This window comes from Lolium rigidum, chromosome 6, assembly GCF_022539505.1.
Source record: "Lolium rigidum isolate FL_2022 chromosome 6, APGP_CSIRO_Lrig_0.1, whole genome shotgun sequence".
NCBI classification, from domain to species: Eukaryota; Viridiplantae; Streptophyta; class Magnoliopsida; order Poales; family Poaceae; genus Lolium; species Lolium rigidum.
In genome coordinates, this window is record NC_061513.1 from 320258204 (window position 1) to 320270978 (window position 12775).

Below are 12775 nucleotides of genomic sequence, written 5' to 3' on the forward strand. Positions count from 1 at the left end.
GATGGGATACTCTTAACTCACCACAAACATAAAATTGCCACAAGGAAATTTTGTCCCCTCCGACTTCTATTATTTCAAGATGATATCACCACCATATTACTCTAACATGTAGCAATACTACATGTTCGTAATTCAGCACAAACAATTTCTCTAATAGTTCGGCAGTAAAGGCTAAAAAAACAGTCAAATTATTGGTGTACCTTGACAACATATATCATCCAGGTTATATTATCCTCAATATACTTTTTTCCCACTCCTTGAAAATGCATCTCTATAGCCCAAAGCAAGCATAACTTCACGGAAAATTGGGACTGAATCAAATATCCAGCACAATTACAATTCTACCACATATCCTACTCTCTACTCATTCTGTGAAACAAAAAATGATAGACTATCTTTTACATAGAGGAAAATTGACCATGTCCCATATTTGTTTCAGTCCATAGTAACTGAAGCTAGTAAGAGTACCGATTCTAAATGAATATTGATACAATAGTTGTGTTCCTTTAGGATAGCACCCAACAAATAGCAGTAAACGAATTTTAAAGCTATGAGAATGTGAGCTAAAGATACATGGATCGTTTTAATAAATAAAAAAATTCCTAAAAGGCTGCTCTTTAAATAGAAGAACTTTTTTTAGGTCCGGTATCTTACAGTAACCATCAATGTTTAGGAAGTATGGGTGGCTTTTCAAGTATTTCAAAATGCAACTGGTCTGAATACAGTTTGCGTTGGCACTTTGTTGAGATAAATAAACTAAAACAATTGAAGATGGATTGGCCTCATAACCGTGAGCCAAAAGTTCATCACACTTGATTTGATTTCACTATTTTGGCTCGTTGCTTTATTCAACAGCTGGAGGAACGATCCCCCAAAAAAATTTAAGCTTCTAGGGGTATCAAAAGTAGCCTGTTCAATATTCCCTGACAATCAGCTTTGACTTCAATAGTCCAAGGATATACAAAGCAGCATATTCAAATTCCCTTACACTACTTTTAGACAAAATTCACAGACAGTGTGTGTGCTTACCAACCAAACGTACAACAAGATGTTAATCTACTAAATTGCAGCAGAGTAGAAACTATTAATAGGAAAATATGGTTCAGATGCAACCTGCATGCCCTCGGTGGTACCTGCAGAGGTGGCTGCTGTCTCAAGATCAACCTGCAATTCAATATTATTCTTTTCCACTTCTACCAGAAGAGATGTGTAGCAGTGCAATATCACCAAAATTTAAATTAGAATCAACTTAACTTTGTTAGCTCCAAATATGAAATGCTAAATATCAGGATATCACTGACTTGCCAAACACATCGTTGGATGGAGTGAAAGCGATGGTGAAAAAGTTCTATGTATAGCCAATCAAATGACCAAAAAAATACCCCCCTGAGAACACCCTGTGATGGTCTACTTTCCGAGATATATGCCTCTCTCAGACATTGGCTAAATCCATTTTCCCATTCTAGTTATTAAAATGGAGTTGGATCTAGATGTGCATTACCACATTTTTAAAATAATACTTTTAGAACACGAGGAAATGGGATCAAGCATGTATCAAGTATCCTCTCATCTGTTACACCTGTGATAGCCTATTTTCTGTGATATACCCAACCCTCGGGCATTGGCAAAATCCACCTTCATCTAGAAGACCAACTGATCCCCATGAATCCATGTGGAGTGCATTACCAGCAAAAATATATATGGTAACAAAGGGAATCAACAATATTCGGGAATATGAACAGATGCACATAAACACTTCATCAACAGTGAACTCAATTGTAATGTAATTGCAACCCTTCCCAGATTCATCCTAGCCAAAACAAGGACGGAATCAACTAACATGATGCACTTGAGCAGGTGATAAACAAAGGAAACGGAACCAAGAAAGACATCATGACAACAGGAAAGAAAGGAATGCAGGTGGAGCAAAATTATACCTGATGGACTTGAAGGCACACCTGGACAACAAAACAAAGGATCCTCAACTAACACAACCCTTCATCAGAAATCCTAGAAAACCATCCAGAACCAGTAAGCAAATTAAGCAGGGACAGAACCAAGTGATAATCAACCTTGTACTATTTTCAATTTAACTTGAATTAGAAAGGAAATTTACCTCACTCAGGGATAAAACAGAACGCAAATGATTAATCCAAGGTCCAGATTTTGCATCTTTGTACATTTCCATAGATTATCCACATTGCAAACTGGTTCCGACTAAGATCAACAGTTTCAACTGCACGTAATAGTTGCAACAACTCATCCATGAGTACCAGACCAATAGAAGCAGACATACGAAAGCCGAATCCATACAGGAAAGTCCTTGACACCCATCACTCTACGTAGTGCAAAAGTTAACTGTTATTAATCGCGTAACACTGTGAAACATCCTGCAGCAGTGCTTAATAAGGAGGCATAAATTACACTAATCACTCGATAAAAGTAAGACATATACAATGTCTCCGTCACTTTTTGATCTGATCTGGACAGTTAGAAAAATCATTAAAAATTCCAATTGCATTGGTACATGTGCCCCAATCATGTATACCTAATACATAATCGACATCCAAAGATATAGCTGGAGATTTTTTTGAAGCAAAAGGTCTAGTTTAACAGATTTCACTTGACAAAGTAATTAATGGGAAAGAGGGTATCGATCAGCTAAAACACCACTTTCTTCCGTTAGGTTTCACCCCACTTTGCAACCAAATTATCGAGCAAATCTGCAAGAGACTTGTCAACATGATTTTCAACGGGTTAGATCAGCTTTGCAACAAAATTATCGAACATCCTGTCATTCTGATTACTCACAACATCTATCATTGTCTTCAGCAAGGCCATGATCACTTCCACTAAATTCTATAGCATCTTATAGTAGGACTTCACAAAAGGTCAAAGTTTAGTAAGTGGAAACCAAAGACTACAATTATGGCAACAACATGCATGATCTGATATTTTAATAGCACGAACATACATGTTGCACATCACAACTTTGTTTGAATACAATACAGACATGTGGGGAGCTTCTGAACTATCCATTGTACTGCAATCTAAAAACCACTATGAATAATGGAGCATCCGCAAGCATGACCAGGAGATGATGATATGTTTCATCTACCAGCTCAAAACTCACGGAACAAGATGAGCATGTAAAGTATGCTAAAATGGTTGACATACCATTGTGGTGTAACCCATGTATCAACAGTTCGTGACTGCCCATAATGTAGCCCATAATGTATCAGCTATGATTTTCTGCTAGAAATAAAAATGATCAAATAACTCAAGATTAGTCTGTAAGTTTTGATAGATAGGATTGGTTGACAAAATCTGGAAGGCAATAGTACTACGTACAAGCAACTCACAAACACCAACTAAAGTAAATTCAGCCATGCGTAGGAAAGGGCAATCTATAAGTAATGCCTCTAACTGAGAAGAGGATAGAAGCTGGAGGCGGATTTCTTGATCTTGAAAGATTAAATACCAAATACACTGAAATCTAGTGCAACATAAAACCAATTGTCATTGCTCAAAGCAGCAACATGTTCTTATAACTAAAACATCGATTATCTACCACTGAAAGCTCAGTTGCCTTGGGAACACAACAAACCCATAGACAAACAATATACACAACTAAGAAATTGTTCTCGAGTTTGCATCTATATTTTATTCTTCGCAGTTTGCACAACTTATTCCAGATCGTACTTTTGGACTTCTAATAAGTGGTAAGGAATAATAATATAGACAACAACAAAGAATGAAATTTACAACAGTTGACTCAAAAGGGCAAAACAAAGGTATTACCTAGGGGATTGAGAGATACTAACTGTTAGCTTACATGTATCTTGGCTGGCCATTAGAAAGGATGCACATCACTTGTTTCCGGAGCCTCATCCTGATGTCCGAACAGATGATAAGAGTTCTTACATGAGAAAAAACTGTTACCTCGCCACAAATGATAAGAATTCTTACATGAGAAGACCTATTCCGTGCCAATCTATTCCACGAGAGGACTTTCATTCATTGTCAAGGTTTTAGTCAGGACACAATAACATGGAAATCAATAATGCTTCTGTATCTTTGGGTGTTACCTGCTCTCCTTGTGCTGCCCCTGAGATAAGTGTAGTTGAGCATGCCATGTTTTGTGATTTAAATCTATAAAACTGATGGACATCTCATTCTCCAGGAAAAAAGATAGCGGCTTTGGTAGCGCTCTGGGCGGCCTCTACACCTGCAATAGTGATTCTGCCAGCATGAGCATTCATGTTCAAACCCTATGGGTAGAGGTCTACTTCATAGATAACCCAGGGAACATTCTGTTGGCTAGGATTTGTAATCAGTACTCTTTAAAACCAGTCTAAAAATAAGATAAACCTAAGAAAGATTCTGTTGGCTAGGATTATGTATGTAAACAGAGGGAACTTTCTGGAAGAAAAATAGAAGGAGAAACAACATTAGGATACCTAAAGTGGAACTAACTATAAGGAACATGCCAAGAACACGAATTCCTCTGTAAAACAACCAAATTTGCATGCCATGGAAACATTAAACAAATGTAGCTAAAAATAGAACATACATTGTTCTCACACCAAAATTTTCACTATATTGGTTGATGATCCTTGTTTATGAAAGGGCCGACCTATGCAATTAAACAAAGTGGAGCTGGAATCACTCTCTGCATCAAGATGAAACCTGAAAAGAATCTGCAACGAAAACACGACGCAAAATTCATAGCTACAAAAAATTAGTCTGGCCAAAATAATATCATTCATTTTGGTTGTTTGCAGCAAATAAGGAATCTATGTGTATTGCTTTTCAAGCTAAAAGGTAACAACATTCTTCAGTCATATATAAAGCAATGATACAATGTAAACTAATTTTGAAAATGTCATTCTGCACAGACATATCAAGCACATACCCACCTCTCTTGCTCTCTTCTGGTCACCACCAGGTCAAGCACCACCACCAAGTCCACCAGCATGATGTAGTGCAGCCTCGACGATGGCGGCAGCCCCGCGGCGAAGCACGTCCATGGCAAATCGTCGAAGCTGACCTTGATGCTCTGCAATAGGAGCTGCTTATTTAGAGATAAGAGGTCATGTATGAATAAATGAACTGGAACACCACACGATCACACCAGACCACATGGTGTCTTGCAGCCTCGGTGACGATGGCTGCACCGGGCGAAGCACGTGCACGGCAAGTCGTCGGAGTCAACCTCGATGCTCTGCAATAGGAGCTGCTTGGCAAGACGAGCTCTAGAGTCCATATGGCAGGTACCACTGGTCAACAACGTATACAACGACTGCCATGCTATGAGCGCGCCATGATAGATGGTGACCTTGGAGCAGCCAGTAGGTAGCGTAAGAGAATCTGAGCATCATATGTACATGCAGCACAAGAGCTATTCACCTTGAATCTTCTCGCCCGCTTCTCTATTTGCATCCCCGAGCCCCTCCTCCCTCACTTCTCTTCCCTACTCGCCCCAGCTCTAAAGTAATTTCACCAGCATAATTTTTTGTAGCTATGAATTTTGAGAAGAGGAGGATACCTATGGTAGCCATGGTGTCCACGAGTACCAATGGGGATTGCTTTCCCTGCGGTTAAATATGCTAGATGAGCAAGCCTAGCCGCAAAATAAAATTTGGGGGGAAGAGGAATCAGAAAGAGGAGCCCGTTTGCAAGGACCAAAGGAAAAAATTACCCGCTGCAGCCATCGCGCAGGCCACCGCCGTCCATGAGACGACCATCCGTTCTCGTGCTGCTCGCTGCCGCCCCAGTTCAGTCCGACCGACACCACCATCAGAGCTCCTAGAGTTCCTCCAGATGCGCCGACACCCCAAAATCCGAGGAAAGAGGGAGAAGTCAGACCATGGAGGGCAAATCGAAGAGACGGAGGGGCGCCGCACTGCTGCTTCCTGCCCGCGCCGCCGCCCCGCTGCCTCTTCTCCGCGTCACCTGCCTCTTCGCTCCTTCCCACCACGAGGACGTGCGGGAGGAGCGGGAATAGGAAGACCGCTGCTTCTTGCCCGCGCCGCCTGCCTCTTTACCCCTTCCAACCATGAGGACGTGCAGGAGGAGCTGGGGGAGGAAGGGCTCGAAGGGGAAGACAGGGGTTAGGGCGGCAGGGCTAGGGAGGTGTCCGCCGCCACAATGACGTGCTGGAGGAGCGGGAGGAGGGTCGGGGACTCGGGGGTGGATTGGCGGCCGTCTGGCGACCCAGGGAAGAGTCGGCGCGCCACCGTGGACATCCAATCTAGCTCCGTCCGGTCGCCGCCACCCTCCTCTAAGATACGCTCCTCCAGCGCCTGCTCCCGCTCTCACCTCCAACCGCGCTGAGCTCCATCTCCATGGCCGGGCCGAGCCGCCGCCGTCTCTAGAGGAGGAGGAGGACGGGAGGACGGGAGGCACGGGATTGGGGAGAGGATGCGATCTAGGTTTTCACCTCTCGTCTGTGGACACGAGAACGAAGCGACCAAACGGGAGGACCTGCCTGCCTCTGACTATCGGGCCCCGCACGTAGAAGGCCCCACCTGTCATGGAGTCTTTCCGAAGCCGAACAAGTGACAAAAGTATTAACTGATCGGACGGCTGTGGTGAAAAGTGGGAGTGTAATTTACTGTAGTAGAGTGGAACGGACGAACCAGATGGATTTGCCCCTTTCAGATGGCCTGGTTGGGAGGGTAGTCTTTCAATATTTATAGGAGAAATGTAGTTTACATCAACATGTTCTTCTTGGGCAACCAATGAAGCTAACGGAACATTATTAGGATCAACATTAGTCCTATCATTCACAAGCATAGACATAATAGCATCAATCTTATCACTCAAGGAGGAGGTTTCTTCGACGGAATTTACCTTCTTACCTTGTGGAGCTCTTTCCGTGTGCCATTCAGAGTAATTAATCATCATATTATCAAGAAGCTTTGTTGCTTCACCAAGAGTGATGGACATAAAGGTACCTCCAGCAGCTGAATCCAATAGGTTCCGCGATGAAAAATTCAATCTTGCATAAAAGGTTTGGATGATCATCCAAGTAGTCAGTCCATGGGTTGGGCAATTTTTAACCAAAGATTTCATTCTTTCCCAAGCTTGTGCAACATTTTCATTATCCAATTGTTTAAAATTCATTATGCTACTTCTCAAAGATATAATTTTAGCAGGGGGATAATATCTACCAATAAAAGCATCCTTGCATTTAGTCCATGAATCAATACTATTCTTAGGCGAGAGATAGCAACCAATCTTTAGCTCTTCCTCTTAATGAGAAAGGGAACAATTTTAATTTTATAATGTCACCATCTACATCTTTATACTTTTGCATTTCACACAATTCAACAAAATTATTGAGATGGGCAGCAAGCATCATCGGAACTAACACTCGGAAAATTGCTCTCGCATAACAAGATTCAAGATACAGCAGGTTTAATTTCAAAGAATTCTCGCTGTAGTAGCGAGTGGAGCAATAGGTGTGCATAAGAAATCATTATTGTTTGTGGTTGTGAAGTCACACAACTTAGTATTTTCAGGAGTGGCCATTTTAGCAGTAGTAAATAAAGCAAACTAGATAAAGTAAATGCAAGTAACTAATTTTTTTTGTGTTTTTGATATAGAGAACAAGACAGTAAATAAAGTAAAGCTAGCAACTAATTTTTTTGTGTTTTGATATAATGCAGCAAACAAAGTAGTAAATAAAATAAAGCAAGACAAAAACAAAGTAAAGAGATTGGATTGTGGAGACTCCCCTTGCAGCGTGTCTTGATCTCCCCGGCAACGGCGCCAGAAAAAGAGCTTGATGGCTGATGGCGTGTATTTCACACGTTCGTTGGGAAACCCCAAGAGGAAGGTATGATGCGCACAGCAGCAAGTTTTCCCTCAGAAAGAAACCAAGGTTTATCGAACCAGGAGGAGCCAAGAAGCACGTTGAAGGTTGATGGCAGCGGGATGTAGTGCGGCGCAACACCAGAGATTCCGGCGCCAACGTTGAACCTGCACAACACAACCAAAGTACTTTGCCCCAACGAAACAGTGAGGTTGTCAATCTCACCGGCTTGCTGTAACAAAGGATTAACCGTATTGTGTGGAAGATGATTGTTTGCAGAGAAAACAGTAAAACAAGTATTGCAGCAGATTTGTATTTCAGTATTAAAGAATGGACCGGGGTCCACGAGTTCACTAGAGGTGTCTCTCCCATAAGATAAAAGCATGTTGGGTGAACAAATTACGGTCGGGCAATTGACAAATAGAGAGGGCATAACAATGCACATACATGACATGATAAGTATAGTGAGATTTAATTGGGCATTACGACAAAGTACATAGACCGCCATCCAAGCTGCATCTATGCCTAAAAAGTCCACCTTCGAGTTATCGTCCGAACCCCTCCGGTATTAAGTTGCTAACAACGGACAATTGCATTAAGTATGGTGCGTAATGTAATCAACAACTACATCCTCGGACATAGCGCCAATGTTTTATCCCTAGTGGCAACAAGCACAACACAACCTTAGGGGTTTCTGTCACTCCCCAGGTGTCAATGCAGGCATGAACCCACTATCGAGCATAAGTACTCCCTCTTGGAGTTAAAAGTAAAAACTTGGCCAGAGCCTCTACTAGAAACGGAGAGCATGCAAGATCATAAACAACACATGTATAATAACTTGATAATTAACATGACATGGTATTCTCTATCCATCGGATCCCGACAAACACAACATATAGAATTACGGATAGATGATCTTGATCATGTTAGGCAGCTCACAAGATCCAACAATGAAGCACAATGAGGAGAAGACAACCATCTAGCTACCGCTATGGACCCATAGTCCAGGGGTGAACTACTCACTCATCACTCCGGAGGCGACCATGGCGGTGTAGAGTCCTCCGGGAGATGAATCCCCTCTCCGGCAGGGTGCCGGAGGAGATCTCCGAATCCCCCGAGATGGGATCGGCGGCGACGGCGTCTCGGTAAGGTTTTCCGTATCGTGGTTTTTCGCATCGGGGGTTTCGCGACGGAGGCTTTAAGTAGGCGGAAGGGCGAGTCGGGGGCTAACGAGGGGCCCACGCTATAGGTCGGCGCGGCCGGGGCTTGGGCCGCGCCGCCCTATAGCTTGGCCACCTCGTGGCCCCACTTCGTGTGTTCTTCGGTCTTCCGGAAGCTCCGTGGAAAAATAGGGCCCCGGGTCTTCGTTTCGTCCAATTCCGAGAATATTTCGTTACTAGGATTTCTGAAACCAAAAACAGCGAGAAAACGAGAACTGGCACTTTGGCATCTTGTTAATAGGTAAGTTCCGGAAAATGCACGAATATGACATAAAGTGTGCATAAAACATGTAGGTATCATCAATAATATGGCATAGAACATAAGAAATTATCGATACGTCGGAGACGTATCAAGCATCCCCAAGCTTAGTTCTGCTCGTCCCGAGCGAGTAAAACGATAACAAAGATAATTTCTGAAGTGATATGCCATCATAACCTTGATCATACTATTTGTAAACATATGTAGTGAATGCAGCGATCATAACAATGGTAATGACATGAGTAAACAGGTGAATCATATAGCAAAGACTTTTCATGAATAGTACTTCAAGACAAGTATTAATAAGTCTTGCATAAGAGTTAACTCATAAAGCAATAAATCAAAGTAAAGGTATTGAAGCAACACAAAGGAAGATTAAGTTTCAGCGGTTGCTTTCAACTTGTAACATGTATATCTCATGGATAATAGTCAACATAGAGTAATATAACAAGTACAATATGCAAGTATGTAGGAATCAATGCACGGTTCACACAAGTGTTTGCTTCTTGAGGTGGAGAGAAATAGGTGAACTGACTCAACATAAAAGTAAAGAGAATGGTCCTTCAAAGAGGAAAGCATCGATTGCTATATTTGTGCTAGAGCTTTTATTTTGAAAACATGAAACAATTTTGTCAACGGTAGTAATAAAGCATATGAGTTATGTACATTATATCTTACAAGTTGCAAGTCTCATGCATAGTATACTAATAGTGCCCGCACCTTGTCCTAATTAACTTGGACTACCGGATCTTTGCAATGCACATGTTTTGACCAAGTGTCACAATGGGGTACCTCCATGCCGCCCGTACAAAGGTCTAAGGAGAAAGCTCGCATTTTGGATTTCTCGCTTTTGATTATTCTCAACTTAGACATCCATACCGGGACAACATGGACAACGAGATAATGGACTCCTCTTTAATGCATAAGCATGTGGCAACAATTATTATTCTCATATGAGATTGAGGATATGTGTCCAAACTGAAACTTCCACCATGAATCATGGCTTTAGTTAGCGGCCCAAAGTTCTTCTCTAACAACATGCATGCTCCAACCATGAAGGTGGTAGATCTCTCTTGCTTCGGACAAGACGGACATGCATAGCAACTCACATGATATCCAACAAAGAATAGTTGATGGCGTCCCCGAAACATGGTTATCGCACAACAAGCAACTTAATAAGAGATAAAGTGCATAAGTACATATTCAATACCACAATAGTTTTTAAGCTATTCGTCCCATGAGCTATATATTGCAAGGGTGAATGATGGAATTTTAAAGGTAGCACTCAAGCAATTTACTTTGGAATGGCGGATAAATACCATGTAGTAGGTAGGTATGGTGGACACAAATGGCATAGTGGTTGGCTCAAGTATTTTGGATGCATGAGAAGTATTCCCTCTCGATACAAGGTTTAGGCTAGCAAGGTTATTTGAAACAAACACAAGGATGAACGGTACAACAAAACTCACATAAAAGACATATGGTAAACATTATAAGACTCCATACCGTCTTCCTTGTTGTTCAAAACTCAATACTAGATGTTATCTAGACTCTAGAGAAACCAAATATGCAAACCAAATTAGCAAGCTCTAAGTATTTCTTCATTAATGGGTGCAAAGTATATGATGCAAGAGCTTAAACATGAGCACAACAATTGCCAAGTATCAAATTATCCAAGACATTATAGCAATTTACTACATGTATCATTTTCCAATTCCAACCATATAACAATTTAACGAAGAAGAACTTCGCCATGAATACTATGAGTAGAGCCTAAGGACATATTTGTCCATATGCAACAGCGGAGCGTGTCTCTCTCCCATAAAGTGAATGCTAGGATCCATTTTATTCAAACAAAACAAAAAACAAAAACAAACCGACGCTCCAAGCAAAGTACATAAGATGTGGCCGAATAAAAATATAGTTTCGGGGGAGGAACTCGATAATGTTGTCGATGAAGAAGGGGATGCCTTGGGCATCCCCAAGCTTAGACGCTTGAGTCTTCTTAATATATGCAGGGGTGAACCACCGGGGCATCCCCAAGCTTAGAGCTTTCACTCTCCTTGATCATATTGCATCATACTCCTCTCTTGATCCTTGAAAACTTCCTCCACACCAAACTCGAAACAACTCATTAGAGGGTTAGTGCATAATAAAAATTCACATGTTCAGAGGTGACACAATCATTCTTAACACTTCTGGACATTGCATAAAGCTACTTGGACATTAGTGGATCAAAGAAATTCATCCAACATAGCAAAAGAGGCAATGCGAAATAAAAGACAGAATCTGTCAAAACAGAACAGTCCGTAAAGATGGATTTTATTAGGCCACCAGACTTGCTCAAACGAAAATGCTCAAATTGAATGAAAAATGCGTACATATCTGAGGATCATGCTCGTAAATTGGCGTAATTTTCTGAGTTACCTACAGGGAGATAGACCCAGATTCGTGACAGCAAAGAAATCTGGAACTGCGCAGTAATCCAAATCTAGTACTTACTTTTCTATCAAAGACTTTACTTGGCACAACAAAACATAAAACTAAGATAAGGAGAGGTTGCTACAGTAGTAAACAACTTCCAAGACACAAATATAAAACAAAAATACTGTAGTAAAAACATGGGTTGTCTCCCATAAGCGCTTTTCTTTAACGCCTTTCAGCTAGGCGCAGAAAGTGTAACTCAAGTAACATCGAAAGATGATGCACCTACAGCGGGGTTTGGAGTTTTCTCAACCATGCATAGTATATTGGATACATAAGTTTCAGCGTCTCCCTTTTCATTAGTCTTGGGCTTGCTACTCTCATCGAACAAATTTTCAGGAACAAGCCAAGCATAGTTATGTTCTAGTGCATCATTCATAGCTAGGAGTTTACATGGTATGGGTGCTTTGATCTCCCCACCATCATTAATATTATTAGTGTATCTTATTCTATCCATATCCATTTTTTCAAGGAGACCAACAAAATTAGTATGAGAACCAAGCATATTAAATTTAGCAAAGACCTTTCTAGCCTCTCTTGCTAGACCACCAAATTCTCTAAGAAGGGTTTCTAAAACAAAATCTTTCTTTTCCCCCTCTTCCATATCACCAAGTGTAAGAAACATGTGTTGGATTATAGGATTGAGATTAACAAATTTAGTTTCCAACAGGCGAACTAAAGCAGACAGCAGCAATTTCATAAGTGGGAGCAAGGTCTACCAAGTGTCTATCTTCAAAATCTTCAACGGTACTAACATGGGTGAAAAATTCTTCTATATTGTTCCTCCCAACTATAGACCCTTGTCCTACCGGTATGTTCTTTGCGGTAAAATCAAAAGGAAACATGATGAAATAAGTAAAGTAAATGCAAGTAACTAATTTTTTTTGTGTTTTTGATATGGCAAACAAGATAGCAAATAAAGTAAAGCTAGCAACTAATTTTTTTGTGTTTTGATATAATGCAGCAAACAAAGTAGTAAATAAAATAAAGCAA

The 12775-nt window shown here is 41.1% G+C and overlaps 1 long non-coding RNA gene across 2 annotated transcripts; it reads right to left on the reverse strand.

The window, feature by feature from the left end:
• Nucleotides 1–2762: 2762 nt before the first annotated feature.
• Nucleotides 2763–5093, reverse strand: LOC124658963. 2 transcript variants are annotated; one of them, XR_006989397.1, is made up of 4 exons: nucleotides 4920–5093; nucleotides 4574–4700; nucleotides 3970–4228; nucleotides 2763–3892 (listed from the first exon to the last, which is right to left on the reverse strand). It is a non-coding gene; the product is annotated as an uncharacterized LOC124658963 (long non-coding RNA). The 2 variants fall into 2 exon arrangements; XR_006989396.1 differs by having other exon boundaries at nucleotides 2763–4228.
• Between the last annotated feature and the right edge of the window lie 7682 nt (nucleotides 5094–12775).